Genomic DNA, 16245 nt, shown 5'->3' with positions numbered 1-16245 from the left:
GTGTGTTTGAGGAATATGAAGGCAGCCAGTGGGGCTGCTGTGGAATGCGAGATGGGGAAATGGTAGGGGACGAAGTGAGATAAGTAGGCGGGCCCAGCTCATGCAGGGCTTTGTAGGCCAATGAACTTTTGAATGGATGAAATGAATGAAGCAGGAAATCACTGGAGGCTTTTGAGCATTAGAGAGGCATATTATGTCTTATATTTTAGAAGGATCACTCTGGTATGGGAAATAAACTATGGGGGCAAGAGTGGAAGCAGACAGACCAGCTAGGAGATTATTGAAACTGTTCAAGTAGGAGATTGGACGAGCATTGCAGCCAGTGAAGCTGGAGAGAAGAATTTGGATTCTGGACTTATTCTGTGTGTAGAGTTGACAATATCCCCAATGAATTGGAACCATCTTTTGAAAGAGGAGCCAAACTCAGGTCAATCTAATTCTGAACTCACACTTCCTCTAAGTGCAGGAAAAAAAAATCTATTTAAAGAAGAAAAGCAGTGGAAAAAACTCATGGTCACTGGCAAATCCAAATTATTTTAATCACCCAAAATGTCTTCAAACTAAGTTGCTCAATGTGTCAACCTGAAGCACATTCAGTGTTATGAAAACGGATAATATACAGAGTGTATGCCAATTTGTGAATACTTTAGAATTCTGTGCATATAAAAATACTTTATTCAAGTTTGAAAAATAACTAAAAGTAAAATGAGAATCATGACAATCCTGTGAAGTATGGGATGAACAACTATTAGTCCTACCATTCCATGAGTTATAAAGTCACAATAAATATATGGCCCCTTTGGTCAAATCCAATTAATCAAGCACTAGGATCAGGGTATATGGATTCTAATTCTAGAGCAGAGATACTCTTTGATCAATTGCTGACTCATGCTCAAGGTTGCCTGCCTTTTTAGCCTATTTTTAATTAAAGGTATCAAATATTTGATACCATACGCGTGACAAGCATTTTGAAACAGCAATAGATGGTATAAGAAGATCCTACACAATGTTAGATTTAGAAGTGTCCACCAAAGGATAGCTCACTGAAGTACAAAGAGCTTGGAAGAACCAATTTCTAAGTCTTTATGTTCTATATCAGTTACCCTCAGTATTTTGAAATATCTATAATTTTTTTTTTTTTGAGATGAAGTCTTGCTCTGATGCCCAGGCTGGAGTGCAGTGGTGTGACCTTGGCTCACTGCATCCTCCACCTCCCAGGCTCAAGTGAGTCTCCTGCCTCAACCTCCTGAGTAGCTGGGACTACAGGCATGTGCCACCATGCCTGACTAATTTTTTGTAGTTTTAGTAGAGATGAGGTTTCACCTTGTTGGCCAGGCTGGTATTGACCTCAGGTGATCTGCCGGGCTTGGCCTCCAAAAGTGCTGGGATTACAGGCATGTGCCACCATGCCTGGCCATTGAAACATCTATAATTGTGTAGATTTCCTTACTGCTTACTCAGCAATGGCAAAATCTGTTTAAATATTTCTTTGGTGGGGGGTGTTTAGAAATGCACACAGAAAGAACATTTGCAAACACATTTGAACAAAGCTTGTTTGGAGACTATAATTTTTACTTCTATGATGTTGAGCACATAAAATGACAATTATATTATTTCCTCTAAAAAAAATAAAATAAAAAGTTTAGGCATGAGGTGGCCATAGAATTTATCTGTACTGAAGCAATTGGGTTGTATGGATTCTTATATTCCATGGTAAATATTTTGCACTTGTCCAGAGTAAACCTCAGTAATTAGGCCATAATCGTAATTTGTCACTCTTAAAGACTACAACTGTGTGTATTTGCAAAAGTTAATGACAATTAGATTTTTCAATAATTCTGGGAGCATTGTATACCAAACTAAGATGGCTAGCAAGACTCTTATCGTTTACTTGATATAAATATATTTTATTAAATACTTAAGACTACATAACTACATAACTTTGTAAAGAAAGCTTTTAACCAAATTTTGGAAATTAAAGGTGAATTTTTTCTTTCTAAAGCTGTGATTTTAACCTTCATGGTGCCCAGTCATGTGCCATATATTATTTAATATTTAATAAATAGATGTCATGACATCTATACACACATATATTTTAGTATTAAAATCTATATTATTGGTTTTTCCTTAAAACTATTCAGAAGGTAATAAGCAATTCTATTTCTATTTTACAGACAAAGGTATGAATATTTAAATGTGTAATAGGCTAAATCACATGAGTAGCAGAATGAGTACCAGAACATGATTCATTAATTTTGTGTTTACAGATCAGTGAGCCCCAGAATATTTTTGTTTCTGGACTGTTCTTTAGTCAGGGTGGATTAAACTACATCTGTATTTGCTGTTGGAGAGATTCCAAATGCACATTTTATATGGTATAAGTTGAAAGTGGAATAAAATGTTACTGGAAAAGATCACCTTTTCCACATAAAATCCAGGCTTTCAAAAGAAGCATAGTCTAGATTCATATAATTCTGGAACATCAGAATAAATAAACCAATCAATAAACTAATAAGCAAAGGAAGGTTTCTTAGTTACTCTTCCAGATTTTACGGCTGGTTGCAGTGTCATGTTCATGTTAGTAAATGGCTTTGGGAAGCCTATTAGCCAGCAGAAATGTGAACTAAAGATTATACTCAGTGGAATAACATTAGTTAACATTAACCAGATAGCAAATTTCAATAAAATCATTTCAAATTGGAGAAAATAATCCCATTTGGAAACTTCTGTTACCTGTTCAAACAACAATGGTATTGAACATGTATTTTTTTTTTTTTTTTTTGAGATGGAGTCTTGCACTAGAGTTAGGCCAGGTGCAGTGGCTCACGCCTGTAATCTCAGCACTTTGGGAGGCTGAGGGGGTGGAGCCCGGGCTGGAGTGCAGTGGCGTGATCTCAGCTCACTGCAACCTTTGCCTCCTGGGTTCAAACGATTCTCCTGCATCAGCCTCCCAAGTAGCTGGGATTACAAGCACCTGCCACCAGGCCTGGCTAATTTTTTGTGATTTTAGTAGAAATGGGGCTTCACTATGTTGTCCAGGCTGGTCTTGAACCCCTGACCTCATGATTCTCCTGCCTCGGCCTCCCAAAGTGCTGGGATTACAGGCGTGAGCCACCACGCCCGGCCTGAACATCTATTTTATGTCCACCAGTGGTATAGGGTGATGAGATATGAGAGAGAAAATTAAGAGTTTTTTGCCTTCAAAGAATTTATAATCTAGTTCTTCCTGACTGTTTCATTTCAGGGTGGCCAATACAAGCTTTAGATGCTTCTTGATACCTTTATTTAAAGAACCAAATTTTGTCAGAATCACTCAACTCATCAGGCACCATGGCTGACACCTATAATCCCAACACTTTGGAAGGCTGAAGTTGGAGGATCACTTGAACCCAGGAGTTCAAGACCAGCCTGGACAATATAGCAAGACCCTGTCTCCACAAAAGAATTAAAAAACGAGCTGGGCTTGGTGGCATGCACCTGTAGTCCCAGCTACATGGGAAGCCAAGGTGGGAGGATTGCTTGAGCCCGAGAGGTTAAGGCTGCAGTGGGCCACGATTGTGCCACTATGCTTCAGCCTGGGCAATAGAGTGAGACCCCACCCCCACCCTGCCCCCCTAAAGAAAGAGAAAAAAAATCGCTCATCTATTTTGGAGGGTACCAAGAAGCAAATGAATGATAGTGAAAATATATAGTGCAAACAGTCCTTATTTTCTTCAGTTGGTGATGATTCAATGACCTGTTAGAAAGATCTCAGTGTAGAAAAGGCCTTGACTAGTCAGGTGATCTTTGTGAACTCCTTCACCCTCAGAAAGGAAAAATAATATTGGTTCTGCCTCCTGGCACTGGCAAGAAACACATGAATGCCTGTGCAAGTGCATATCAAGGACTGCAATGTCATTTATCAACAGATTTCCAAAGCATCAAAGAGCAAGCATTTAAACCATGCAATTGAATTTTAGGAAAAATGCTCCAAAATAAAATTTGACTAATTATTCAACCTTGTTAGGCATTCTGCCCGATCATCTTTCTTTTTTCCTACACAGCCCAAAACACTTATTTGTGGTATTCATTAGAAGGAAAAAATAATAATCATTGTTATTGTGCCAAATTTTTGGTAAAAATTAGTTAAAAGCTTATCAACCTACTAGATTTTTTTTTTTATCTAGTCTTGCCTTATGGTAATTATGCTGAAATATCAATTGCACAATCATTTATTGTGCAAGGTCAAGGTACAATTCACTGTATTAGACATGGAAAGAAATACATGAATATAAATATTAACCTATTTTTGATGTCCAGATACTTATAACCTAGCAGAGATAACTCTTTTTTTTTTTTTTTTTTTCTGAGACAGAGTTTTGCTCTTGTTGCCCAGGCTGGAGTGCAGTGACACCATCTTGGCTCACAGCAACCTCCGCCTCCTGGGTTCAAGCAATTCTCCTGCTTCAGCCTCCTGAGTAGCTAGGATTACAGGCACCTGCCACACGCCCAGCTGATTTTTGTATTTTTAGTAGAGACAGGGTTTCGCCATATTGGCCAGGCTGGTCTTGAACTCCTGTCTTCAGGTGATCCACCCACCTTGGCCTCCCAAAGTGCTGGGATTACAGGCGTGAGCCTATAAATAGGAGATTGTGCTGAAAGTGTTTATAAGATGCAGTTGGACACCTCTCACCCCAGAGCTCTTCCTCTACTCTGTATAGTGGATCAAGTGTAGGCCCAACAAGGACAAAATATTGCAGGTTTATTCAAAAGAGGGTATTGGAAATGGAAGACACTAGGCAACATCGAAGCTAGGGGCTACTCTGCAAAGAACAGTGGAATTAAGTGATTTTTAACATATGTTCTAAGAGCAGTCAGCTTGTCTCCCTATCCTTAGTTCCCAGAATGTTTGCTTCCAGCCTCTACTCTCTCTAGGCTGAAGAGTGGAAAAGTCATCTCTGGGGAACCTGATGAGCCAAGAAGACCTAAAGATCCTGATATCAGAGTTCCTTCAAAGAAATGGGCCACGCATATCACCCACCAAGAGCAAAGGACCATCTAAATGTAGTGCATCCAGAAGATGCTCAGAGCTCTCTATTCGCTTTCTAGTCACCTGCTCTTAGGGAATCCAAGGTCATTCAACATCTGAGAGGATCCACTTATGTGAAAGACAGAGAGGGCAACAAGTAGATTAAAACAACATTGAAGGGATGGATACAGGCAGGAGGAGAAAAGGGAAATACTTTCATATCTCTGACAGAGAAGAGAGAATGCTGTATCCATAAAAGTGAACAGTTTGATGATCTATCTATCTATCTATCTATCATCTATCTATCTCTCTATCTATCTATCATCTATTTATCTATCTGTCTCTAAAAAGAGTAAGAAAGACATCCTTAATATTCAAATCACGAGAATATATATTAAAAAAATAACCAATAGAAGAGTTGAAGGCCGGGCGTAGTGGCTCACGCTTGTAATTCCAGCACTTCGGGAGGCCAAGGAGGGTGGATCACTTGAGGCCAGGAGTTCGAGACCAGCCTGGCCAACATGGTAAAACCCCATCTCTACAAAAAAAAATACAAAAATCAGCTGGGCATGGTAGCACATGTGTGTGCAATCCCAGCTACTCGGGAGGCTAAGGTGAGAGGATCACCTGAGCCTGGGAGGTCAAGATTACTAAGCTATGATTGTGCCACTACACTCCAGCTTGGGTAACAGAGTGAAACTTTGTCTCAAAAAAAAAAAAAAAGAGAGAGAGAGAGAAAGATAATTATATAAATTGAGGACATCTCTCACAAGGTAGAGTGAAAAGACAATGAGAAGGATAATTACATAGAGAAAAGATTTAGAGGACTAAAGGACCAGTGCAAGAAGTTCAATATCTGCATAACAGGTATTTCAGATGGTAAAAGGAATCTGAGGATGTTTTTTTAAGAAGAAGAAAAAAAATTCATAAAAGGAGATAAGAGAAAATGGATAGAAGAAAATAATCAAATAAGTAAATCAAGAACATTTGTCGGAACTGAAGGATATGAATTTCTACATTAAAAGGGGACTACCAAGGGCCCCAAGCAGTAATTCTAATTGTTTCAGTGGAATTTTAAAAATTGCTTTTATAGAGACCGAGTCTCACTATGTTGTCCAGGCTGGTCTTGAACTTATGGGCTGAAATGATCCTCCCACCCTGTCCTCCCAAAGTGCTGGGATTATAGGCACAAGTCACCATGTCTGGCCTCAGTGGGATTTTTTTTTTTTGAGGTTGGGAGAGAGTTTTTTGGTCATATTTTCTTTTCTTTTTTGAGACAGGGTCTCACTTTGTTGCCCAGGCTGGAATGCAGTGGTGCAATCATGGTTCACTGCAGCCTTGACCTCCCAGGCTCAAGCAATCCTTCTGCTTCAGCCTCCCAAGTAGCTGGGGCTACAGGCATGCACCACCACACCTGGCTAATTAAAAAAAAATTTTTTTTTTTGTAGAGACGGATTTCACTATGCTGCCCAGGCTACTTTTGACCTCTTGGGCTCAAGTGATCCTCCTGCCTTAGCCCCCTAAAGTGTTGGGATTACAGGCATGAGCCACCATGACCTGCCATGTCTTAACTTCTAAATAATATGCTTATATAGCTGCTTCGTGAGTTTTCAGCTTTAGATGTCATCTATTGTGTTAGTCCGTTTTCACATTGCTATAAAGAACTCCCCTGAGACTGGGTAATTTACAAAGGAAAAGTTTCAATTGACTCACAGTTCCACATGGATGGAGAGACCTCAGGAAACACAATCATGGTGGAAGGGAAAGCAGGCATCTTCTTCACAAGTTGGCAGGAAAGAGAAGAGTGAGGAGGAACTTCCAAACACTTAAAAACCATAGATATTGTGAGAATTCACTCACTATCACTGGAACAGCATGAGGGAAACCGCCCCCAGGATCTAATCACCTCTCTCCCTCAACACGTGGGGATTACAATTGGAAATGAGATTGGATGGGGACACAGAGCCAAACCATATCATCTATTGACTTCCTATTTTAGGATGAGCATTATTTACTCATTGCTTTCTTCCTATGTATCTATTCTTCTCATCTTACCATTCACCTCGTATAATTATGTTTTAATTTTGGCTAAACCAGTATTCACAATTTACATTATTATGACTACATAAAAGCTGTTCACAGCTGAGACATGTAGCATTTTATAATTTCTCTTTTTGTTTCCGATATAATCTTTTGCTTTCCTCTAAGTTAATCTTTGTCTTGTTTCTTCATTTGTGAAATTTGAAAGTTTAAGAATCGACCTATTTTCACTCACAATTCAAATACTGTCATTAAGAAATGATCTCCTTCCTTTGATCTGCTCTCCTGTCTCCTGAGCCACTTCATTCTCAGGCAGGCATTCCTAGCAAGCAGGCAAGAAGCAACTTCAAGCTTACATGCTAGCAGTTTAGAAACCTCAGCAGATAAAGGGAGACTTTTCTCAATAGCTCCAGGAAGAAAACCAATCTCTAACCCAAGAGGATGTGCTACTCTTTTCGCTTTTCAGAGTCCCACTCTAGCCAGAGGATGGTGTAAGTTTTATGTCAGCCTTTAGGATTGAGAATGACGGAAGGAGTCTGAGCAAACAAAAAAAGATTGGAAGAATATTATGTATTTTACGTTAGTATCTGTAACTATATTATAGCTCAAACTCAAAAAGGTGTTAGAATTGTACAGGCTAGAAAGGAATAAGAGTTCATTTAGTCCATTCTTCTGATTTAATCAGGGTCATAAACAAAGTATTCCAGATTTAACATTCAAAATTTATTGATGTTGACCTCTATAAATGATGCATTTTGGTAGAAGAAACTCTATATAATTCAATTTTTCAAGTTTAAAATGGCCCAGGGGGCTGGGTATGGTGGCTCACACCTGTAATCCCAGCACTTTGGGAGGCAGAGGCAGGAGAATTGCTTGAGCTCGGGAGTTTGAGACCAGCCTGGGCAACATAACAAGACTCTGTCTTTACCAAAAAAAAAAAAAAAGGCCTAGAGGATAATGGCCTAGTATTATGATTTTAGGGCTAATTCAAAAAATTTGTATGGGTGCTCAAAGGGCAGAAATTTATACATAAATCAAAATTAAGATGATACGAATTTATGGTTTCTATTCTTTTATGGCTGTACTATCTTATCTCTCTGAAGACATAAGCAACTTTAAAAAAGCATCTTTTGGCCTGGCGAGGTGGCTCATGCCTGTGATCCCAGCACTTTGGGAGACTGAGGCGGGTGGATCACTTGAGGTCAGGAGTTCGAGATTAGCCTAGCCGACATGGTAAAACCCTGTCTCTACTAAAAATAAAAAAAGTAGCCAGCATGGTGGTGCGCACCTGTAGTCCCAGCTACTTAGGAAGCTGTGGTGGGAGGATCACTTGAGCCAAGGATTTTGAAGTTACAGTGAGCCATGATCATGCCTTGCACTTTAGGCTAGGTGATAGAGTGAGACCCTGTCTCAAAAAAACAATATTACAGCATATATTAAGTATAATAAAAGTACAGAGAATAACATAAGAAATACGCGTGTACCCATCATTTAACCTTTTGACATATTTGGTAACTTTTTTAAAAATTACTTTTAAATTATGTTATAGACATTTTTTTCCTCTTTTTTTTTTTTTGGAAAAGGAGTCTCACTCTGTTTCTCTGTCTCCTAGGCTGGAGTGCAGTGGCGCAATCTCCACTCACTGCATCACTACAACCTCCACCTCCCAGGTTCAAGCGATTCTCCCACCTCAACCTCACCAGTAGCTGGGATTACAGGTGGTGACCACCATGCCCAGCTAATTTTTGTATTTTTAGTAGAGACAGGTTTCACCATGTTGGCCAGGCAGGTCTCGAACTCCTGACCTCAAGTGATCCATCTGTCTCGGCCTCCCAAAGTGCTGGGATTACAAGCGTGAGCCACCACGCCCAGCCTATAGACAGTTTTAATAGTGTATAGAACATACCTATAATAGCTTAAGGAATAAGATGAATGTGCATGTACTCTTTAGCAAACTTTAAAAAATAGAACATTCCTTCTATCTTAGGAGGCTTCTGTGTTTCCCTCTCTAATGGTTGACAGTTTGACTGAATATAGAATTCTAAGTTGGAAATAATTTTACCTCAGAAGTTTTAAAGACATTGTTCTGGTCAGGCGTGGTGGCTCACACCTGTAATCCCAGCACTTTGGGAGCCCGAGGCAGGAGGATTGCTTAAGCTCAGGAGCTCAAAAATCGGCCTGGGCACACAACAAGACTGTCTCTATTAAAAAAAAAAAAAAAAAAAAAAAGAAGAAGAAGACATTGTTCCATTATCTTCTGGCTTCCCATTTTGCTGTTCAGGCACCTGAAGCCATTTTGATTCCTTTTCCTTTGTATATAACCTACTTTTCCCTTCTATGGAAACTTTTGCCCCCAGGGTTCTGACATTTCACAACGATGTACCTTGGCATGAATTTATTTTTATCAATGTGCCAAGCACACTCTATGAGTCCTTTCAATCTGGAAATTCATGAGCTTCTGCCCTGCACAATGTTATTAGATTACTTTTTTGATGATTTTTCTCCAGAACATTTTCTATGTTCTCTACTATTATTTCAGGGTAGACATGATGGGCTGATGTCCTAACTGTCTTTCATTTTTCTCTCTTATCTCTTTGCCTTTTTGCTCTACTTTCTGGGAGATTTTCTCAACTTTATCTTCATGCCCTTCCAACTTCTCATTTCTATCATGTTTATATATTTATTCTTTCTTTTGTTTTTTGAGACAGGGTCTTGCACTGTTGCCCAGGCTGGAGTGCCATAGTGTGATCTTGGCTCACTGCAGCCTTCCCCTTCCAGGTCAAAAGTGATCCTCCCATCTCAGCCTCCCAAGTAGCTGGGACCACAGGCATGAGCCACCACTCCTGGCTAATTTTTGTATTTTTGGTAGAGATGAGGTTTTACCATGTTGCCCAGGCTGGTCTTGAACTCCTGACCTCAAGTGATCTACCCACTTCCACCTCCCAAAGTACTGCGATTACGTGTGAGCCATCATGCCCTGCCCATATTTATAATTTCTAATAGCTCCTTTATTCCTGTCTTTTTAACAAAGTATCCTATTATTTTATGGCTGCTCTATATTATCTCTCTGAAGATATAAGAAACTTAAAAATTATTTTTCTTCTCTTTGCATGGTCTCCGTTTCCTTGAGAACATTTTTTTTTTCTCGTTTCTTTGTTTTGGTTTCTCTTTCACATATTCCTCAGTATTTCATAGTGGTCCTTGGCCGCCTGCTCTCACTAAAAATGGGGCATTAAAGAGATCCTTTGGGTTGGGCATGGTGGCTCATGCCAACACTTTGGGAGGCTGAGGTGGGTGGATCACTTGAGGCCAGGAGTTCAAGACCAGCCTGGGCAACATGGTAAAACCCCATCTCTACCAAAAATACAAAAATTAGCCAGGTGTAGTGGCTCGTGCCTATTGTCCCAGCTACCAGGGAGGCTGAGGTGGGAGGATCACTTTAGCCCCCAAGGGAGGAGACTGCAGTGAACTGTGATTGTGCCACTGCACTCCAGCCTGTGTGACAGAGTGAAACCCTGTCTCAAAAAAAAAAAAAAAGATAATTTAGAGTTCCATGTCCATGTATGGGACTTACTGACCAGGAGATTTATTATGAGATGTTTTGGCTGCAACATTTTATTGGGGAAGCCCTGACTATAGTATATCTTATATTATATATAACATATATGTATATATATGTATCTATGTATATATATCTTATAGTGCCCATAAGTATTTTTATGAGACCTGGAAGAGAGTCTTCCATTTTCCTGCCTTGCAGGTAAAAACTGGTGGCTAATGTTTCAGTCAGAAGGCTGGTGGAGAAATGGTAGTGTCTCAATCTTTAGTATGTACCCACTTTATTTAATCCGTTTTCAATATGGTAGCCTGCTCTCACAGTGCCCTGTGCCCTCTGGTCAAGAAATACTGTTCTATTCTTTCTAGGTGATGAACCTTCAGTGTTGTGCTGTAGTAAGAAAATGGCAATCCCTTAACTACAAGGAGTTGCCAGACTCTGGGTATGTAACTGCTTCTTAAACATTGACTCAATCTTCCTTCTTAAGGCCCAACTTTATTCCCACTTCCAAAATTACCAGACACGATTACTGGGAGCTGTTTGTGGGTTTGGAGGCATACATTGCATTGCTTTTTTAATTCCTCTACAGTCATTGTAGAGTATGAAGCTTCCTGAATTATGTTGAACCCATTTGGTTTCAGATTCCTATTCAAATTTCTCATCCTTTTTGTCCTTGTAGACAAATCTTCCTTTTTGTTTGTCTTGGTGTTCTGCAGTTTATCTAGGATGGGTTTAAGTGTAGGTTTTGTTTACCTTGCATTGGGTTTCTTATGTCTCTGAATGTGATGATTTGTGTCTTTTATCAATTCCAGAATATTATCAGCCACTTTTTTTTTTTTTTTTTTAGAGGAAGTCTAGCTCTGTCACCCAGGCTGGAGTGCAGTGGCTCAATCTCATCTCACTGCAACCTCTGCCTCCTGGGTTCAAGCGATTCTTCTGCCTCAGCCTCCTAAGTAGCTGGAACTAGAGGTGTGCACCACCACGCCTGGCTAATTTTGCGTATTTTTAGTAGAGACGGGGTTTCACCATGTTCGGGAACTGGTCTCGAACTCCTGACCTTGTGATCTGCCCGCCTCGGCTTTCCAAAGTGCTAGGATTACAGGCGTAAGCCACCGCCCCTGGCCAAAAATAACCTCTTTAAACACATTCGACATGCTTATTATCATTTCAGAATCTATGTCTTTGCAGATTTGCTTCTGTTACCATTCTGCTTTCTTTTTGTTTTTGTTTCTCTTGCTCTCCGTGGCTTCTTTTGTTGGTGTTTTGAGATTTTTCCAATCTGTACTCCCGTTCCTTGGAAGTTTATCTGTGAAAGCTCTTTGCGACCTAAATTTAAAACATCTACAAGTTCTTCTATCAGTACCACTTGGAAACACTGCCAACCTAGAACCATTTTAATGTAAATTTTTAGTTTGGGCACTTTGAGCCATACAGAGAGTGTAAATTCTGACCCTAAGTTCAGGTTGAGGGCCACTTGAGGTTACATATTACCGAGAGAGACCTCTCACCCTCATCCATAGTTAAGACCAAGGAAAGCAAGTTTCTTTACTATTTTCCTTTTTCTTAGTTGCCTCATTAAGGAGAACAAAATTGTTTCTGGTTGTAGGAGGGTCTCAAATAAGAACTGTAATAGTTAATAGGCCCTCATGGTTATCTTTTTTTTTTTTTTGAGACAGAGTCCCACTCTGTTGCCCAGGCTGGAGTGCAGTGGGGCGATCTCAGCTCACTGTAACCTGTGTCTCCCAGGTTCAAGCAATTTTCCTGCCTCAACCTCCTAAGTAGCTGGGATTACAGGTGACCACCACCACACCCTGGCTGTTTTTTGTATTTTTAGTAGAGACGGGGTTTCACCATGTTGGCTAGGCTGGTCTTGAACTCCTGATCTGCCCACCTCGGCCTCCCAAAATGCTGGGATTACAGGTGTGAGCCACCACGCCTGGCCTATCTTTTATCATTTGTACTAAACCATTAAGTCTGAAGCTTCAGACCCCCTAGAATTTGTAGATTTCAATCCACTGCATCCCACCTCCACTCCAGGCAGTGGGGATATGGTAAGCTATCTCAGTGGCGTACACAGCAACGTTTAGTTCTTGTTCACATCACAGTTCTTTATGGAATAGTCAGGTCTTCCCAGACATTCTCTTCCAAGCGGTGGTCTTGTATTTTGGGCGCTTACGTTGCAGAGCTCCAGTACCTGGAACATTTGGCTTTCAAAGGCATTACAGAAGTATCTGTAGGAAGAATTGTAGGACTAAGAAGGATGTTTTCAAGGCAACACTTCTGTTTATGTTTTATTGCCAGATTTTTGCCCCAATCTAAATTTATATGAGGCCAAGAGGCTGTGCATGGTGGTTCATGCCTGTAATCTCAGCACTTTGGGAGATGGAGGCTGGCAGATCACTTGAGGTCAGGAATCTGAGACCAGCCTGGGCAACATGGTGAAACCTCGTCTCTACTAAAATTACAAAAATTAGCAGGGTGTGATGGCGCACACCTGTAGTCCCAGCTACTCAGGAGGCTGAGGCACGAGAATAGCTTGAACCTGGGAGGCGGAGGTTGGAGTGAGCCAAGATTGTGCCACTGCACTCCAGCCTGGGTGACAGAGCGAGACTCCATCTCAAAAAAAATTAAATAAATAAATAAATAAATAAAATAAAATAAAAATGAATTTATAGGAGGTCAAGAAATACAGTCTTCTTGTGTGCTGAGGAAAAGGAATTGGTGAATACATAGCATTATCTCTGTCACCAAGGAGGGCTCTAGGGACTCTAATGAATTTAGAAAATGTAAATTTGTGAAATGAAATGAAAAAAATGAGTAACAAATCAGTGAAATAGTTTATAACCCATCTATTGCATTTGAATTTATAATATGTCAAATCTGATTCAAACCAGGAGAATTGATTCCCAGATTCCTTGAGCATCCTTGCTCCAAGGCTCTTTTATGTTAATGACATGCTGTGAGCTAGTTTGGGAACCAGTATGGTGATGCTTCGAGAATTATCAGGACAGAAATAAGATGAATTTTCTGGACTTACATTTCTGGGAGATATCCACAGATTTTGTTAAGCATTAAAACTCTGACCCCTACTGTTCTTCTATGCTTTTTTCATGAAACCCATTAGCCTAACCCCCAAACATATAGTCCTCTCTCTCACCTTTTAATCTGTACATGTCTTGTTCTCTGTGCTTGGAGTTCTTTATTACTGTTTGCCCTCATGTTAGGCTTGTAATCACCAAAAGTTTATATGTAATCTTTTCTCAGAAGTCTTTTTGGAGTCCCCCAAAAAGAATTGCTTGTGTTTTCTCTGTGTTTTCAAATATCGTTGTTGGTTTTACTTATTTATATGGTTGTGGTCTTCATCACACTGCCTTATTCCCTAAAACACAGTTATACTCATAATTAGGGTGCGATCACATTGGAAGTAAAGATTGAATCTTTTTGTGTTTTTTTCTCCATAATCTAGGATAGTTCTAGACACATAGAAGGTGCTCAATAAATGTCTGCGGCTCAGTGATAACTCTAGCTTAACAGAGTTCTCCATGCACATGGTGAAATTATTCAGTTCAGTCTAGCTGAGGGGATTAACTAACTGCATCATAGCCCCGCTCCATAATCCACATGATTGTGGTCAGATCACTTTAATTATAAGGGAAGAAGACACAATCTCTACCCTTAATAAACTTTATCTCTAGAAAAGAGATATAAAACACATCCAAGTATACACACAGATATACAAAGAAGTTACAATTAAATTTAAATGTATGAGTGCTTTTTAAGCAGAAAGGAGAGAAAGACGGAGTGCACTGGGGGAAAAGAAAACCTATGATGTGAGGTGAACATGCACAGGCAACTGTGGCAGTGTACCCAGCCTGGCTGTCCTCATTCACCCCTCAGCTGCATGCTGACGAAACAGTCACTCTGTCTGTTTGGAAGCTAAAACATTTTTAGCAGGCTTGGAGTGCAGACATGACCACATTTAGCTCCTCAATGCTGCTCCTGACTGACAGTCCCTAAAATGGAAAGCTGGAAATTTGGTCATATATGAGTTTAATATCTCATCAGAAAGAATTTAAAAAGCAAAGTGTATTGACCTTTTTTTTGTTTTGTTTTGTTTTTGTTTAGTGAATATCATTCTTCTATCATGCAGCTTGAAATAACATGGTGCTAAGCATGGATTTTTCCACCGAATGAGGAAATTCTAATTCTAATTGTTAGTCTCTTTATCAATGATGCCAAGTGGCAAGGAACATCACCATCTTTGGAGACCTAGTGGTGGAGTTAAACTACTACAGGGAAACAACTTTACGTATAGAGGAGTTGAGCTTCCTAGAGGAAAAGGTACATCTGTTTTTTGTTTCTCTTCCTTTTTCCTGATACAACTTAGCAGAGCAGCACAAGTTTGTAGGTGTGGAACCACCACTTTACCCAACACATGCCCCAGAAAATTACCCAATTCCTGTCTATTCTCCTTCCCTTGGCACCCCTTTTCACCTCCCATTCCAATCCTGTCAGTCTCAATCAACTTTTACTGCTGACGTATGGACCCAGCTGCTGAATGCCTTGACTAGAATCCTGAAGAGTAATCACACCTGTTGTTACAGTTGTAGTGGTGGTGGTGATAGTGGTGGTATGCGTATGTGGCTTAGGTGGGGGACAAGGAATGTTACACGACAGCTTGTTTCCACTCCATGTTCTTCAACAGTAACTATACAACAGAATTTAGTATCTGGAGATTAAAAACAACAACAGCAACAACAGCAACAAAAACTAAGTAATAGAGATGTTCATTTCCAGTAGTGACAAACTAGTAATTCAGACCAAAACTCCTACTGAGTTTTAATAGAAAAGATGGGGGAAAATCCATTTGAAGGTATCTGAAAGCTAAAGAAGTAGGGCATAATTAGTTCACGATTTGGAAAAAATAAAAATCAAGAGACCTTGTGCCTTATGATTGAGGCTGCTTTTCTCCTAGAGACATCTGAAAGTTCCAGAAAAGGTATCTGGGGTATAAAAGTCCTTCCCAAGTGGAAGCTTATCAGACTCTTTGCACATAAGGTTGTAACTCCAAAGAACTATAGCCAGGAATAAGGGTGAAGTAGAAGCCAACTGGCTCTCTCAAAGACTGTAGCCCAGCTCCAAATTACTTTTATCACTGAAATTATCTTAAGTGTTTCCAGATTGCTAGAGATCCCAAATGTCCCAAATGCAAACTTTTTCCTGGGTAAAGTTGACATTTATGCTAGACCTCAAATTATGTCAACATATAATTTTTAAAACACAAGTTCTGATGCACAATAGAAAATAACCAAGACTCTAAGAAGACAGAACTTCATGAAAAATAACTAAAAACAGTCTTGCAAACACTCCAAAAATTAGGGTCCTCAAACATTGATTTTAAAAGCTATGCTTTCTTACATTCATAGAGATAAAAGACAAGGTTTGGAATTATAGCTGAGAGCTAAAAATATTAAACCATGGTAAACTGAAAAGGGATCAAATAGAAAAGCTAGAATTTGCAAATGCAGTAACTAAAATTAAGAACAAAATATATGGATTTAACCGCAGACTAAACACAATTGAAGAGAGAATCTGTGATCTGAATGGTAGGACAGAAGAAAATATGCAGAAAATCATAAAT

General features: G+C 39.7%; 1 long non-coding RNA gene across 4 annotated transcripts in view; it reads left to right on the top strand.

Moving 5' to 3' along the window:
- Positions 1-16245, top strand: part of LOC109026834 (uncharacterized) — a 131178-nt gene that overhangs the window by 52823 nt on the left and 62110 nt on the right. For all 4 annotated transcript variants that reach the window (XR_010133905.1, XR_008679709.2, XR_008679706.2 and 1 more), the window contains 2 exons: positions 10973-11046; positions 14730-14945. This is a non-coding gene — a long non-coding RNA (uncharacterized lncRNA). The remainder of the gene's footprint in view (positions 1-10972; positions 11047-14729; positions 14946-16245) is intronic.

This window comes from Gorilla gorilla, chromosome 4, assembly GCF_029281585.2.
Source record: "Gorilla gorilla gorilla isolate KB3781 chromosome 4, NHGRI_mGorGor1-v2.1_pri, whole genome shotgun sequence".
In the NCBI taxonomy this organism is placed as follows: domain Eukaryota; kingdom Metazoa; phylum Chordata; class Mammalia; order Primates; family Hominidae; genus Gorilla; species Gorilla gorilla.
Note: the sequence above shows the minus strand (reverse complement) of the source record. Positions and strands in the feature narration are given on the sequence as shown.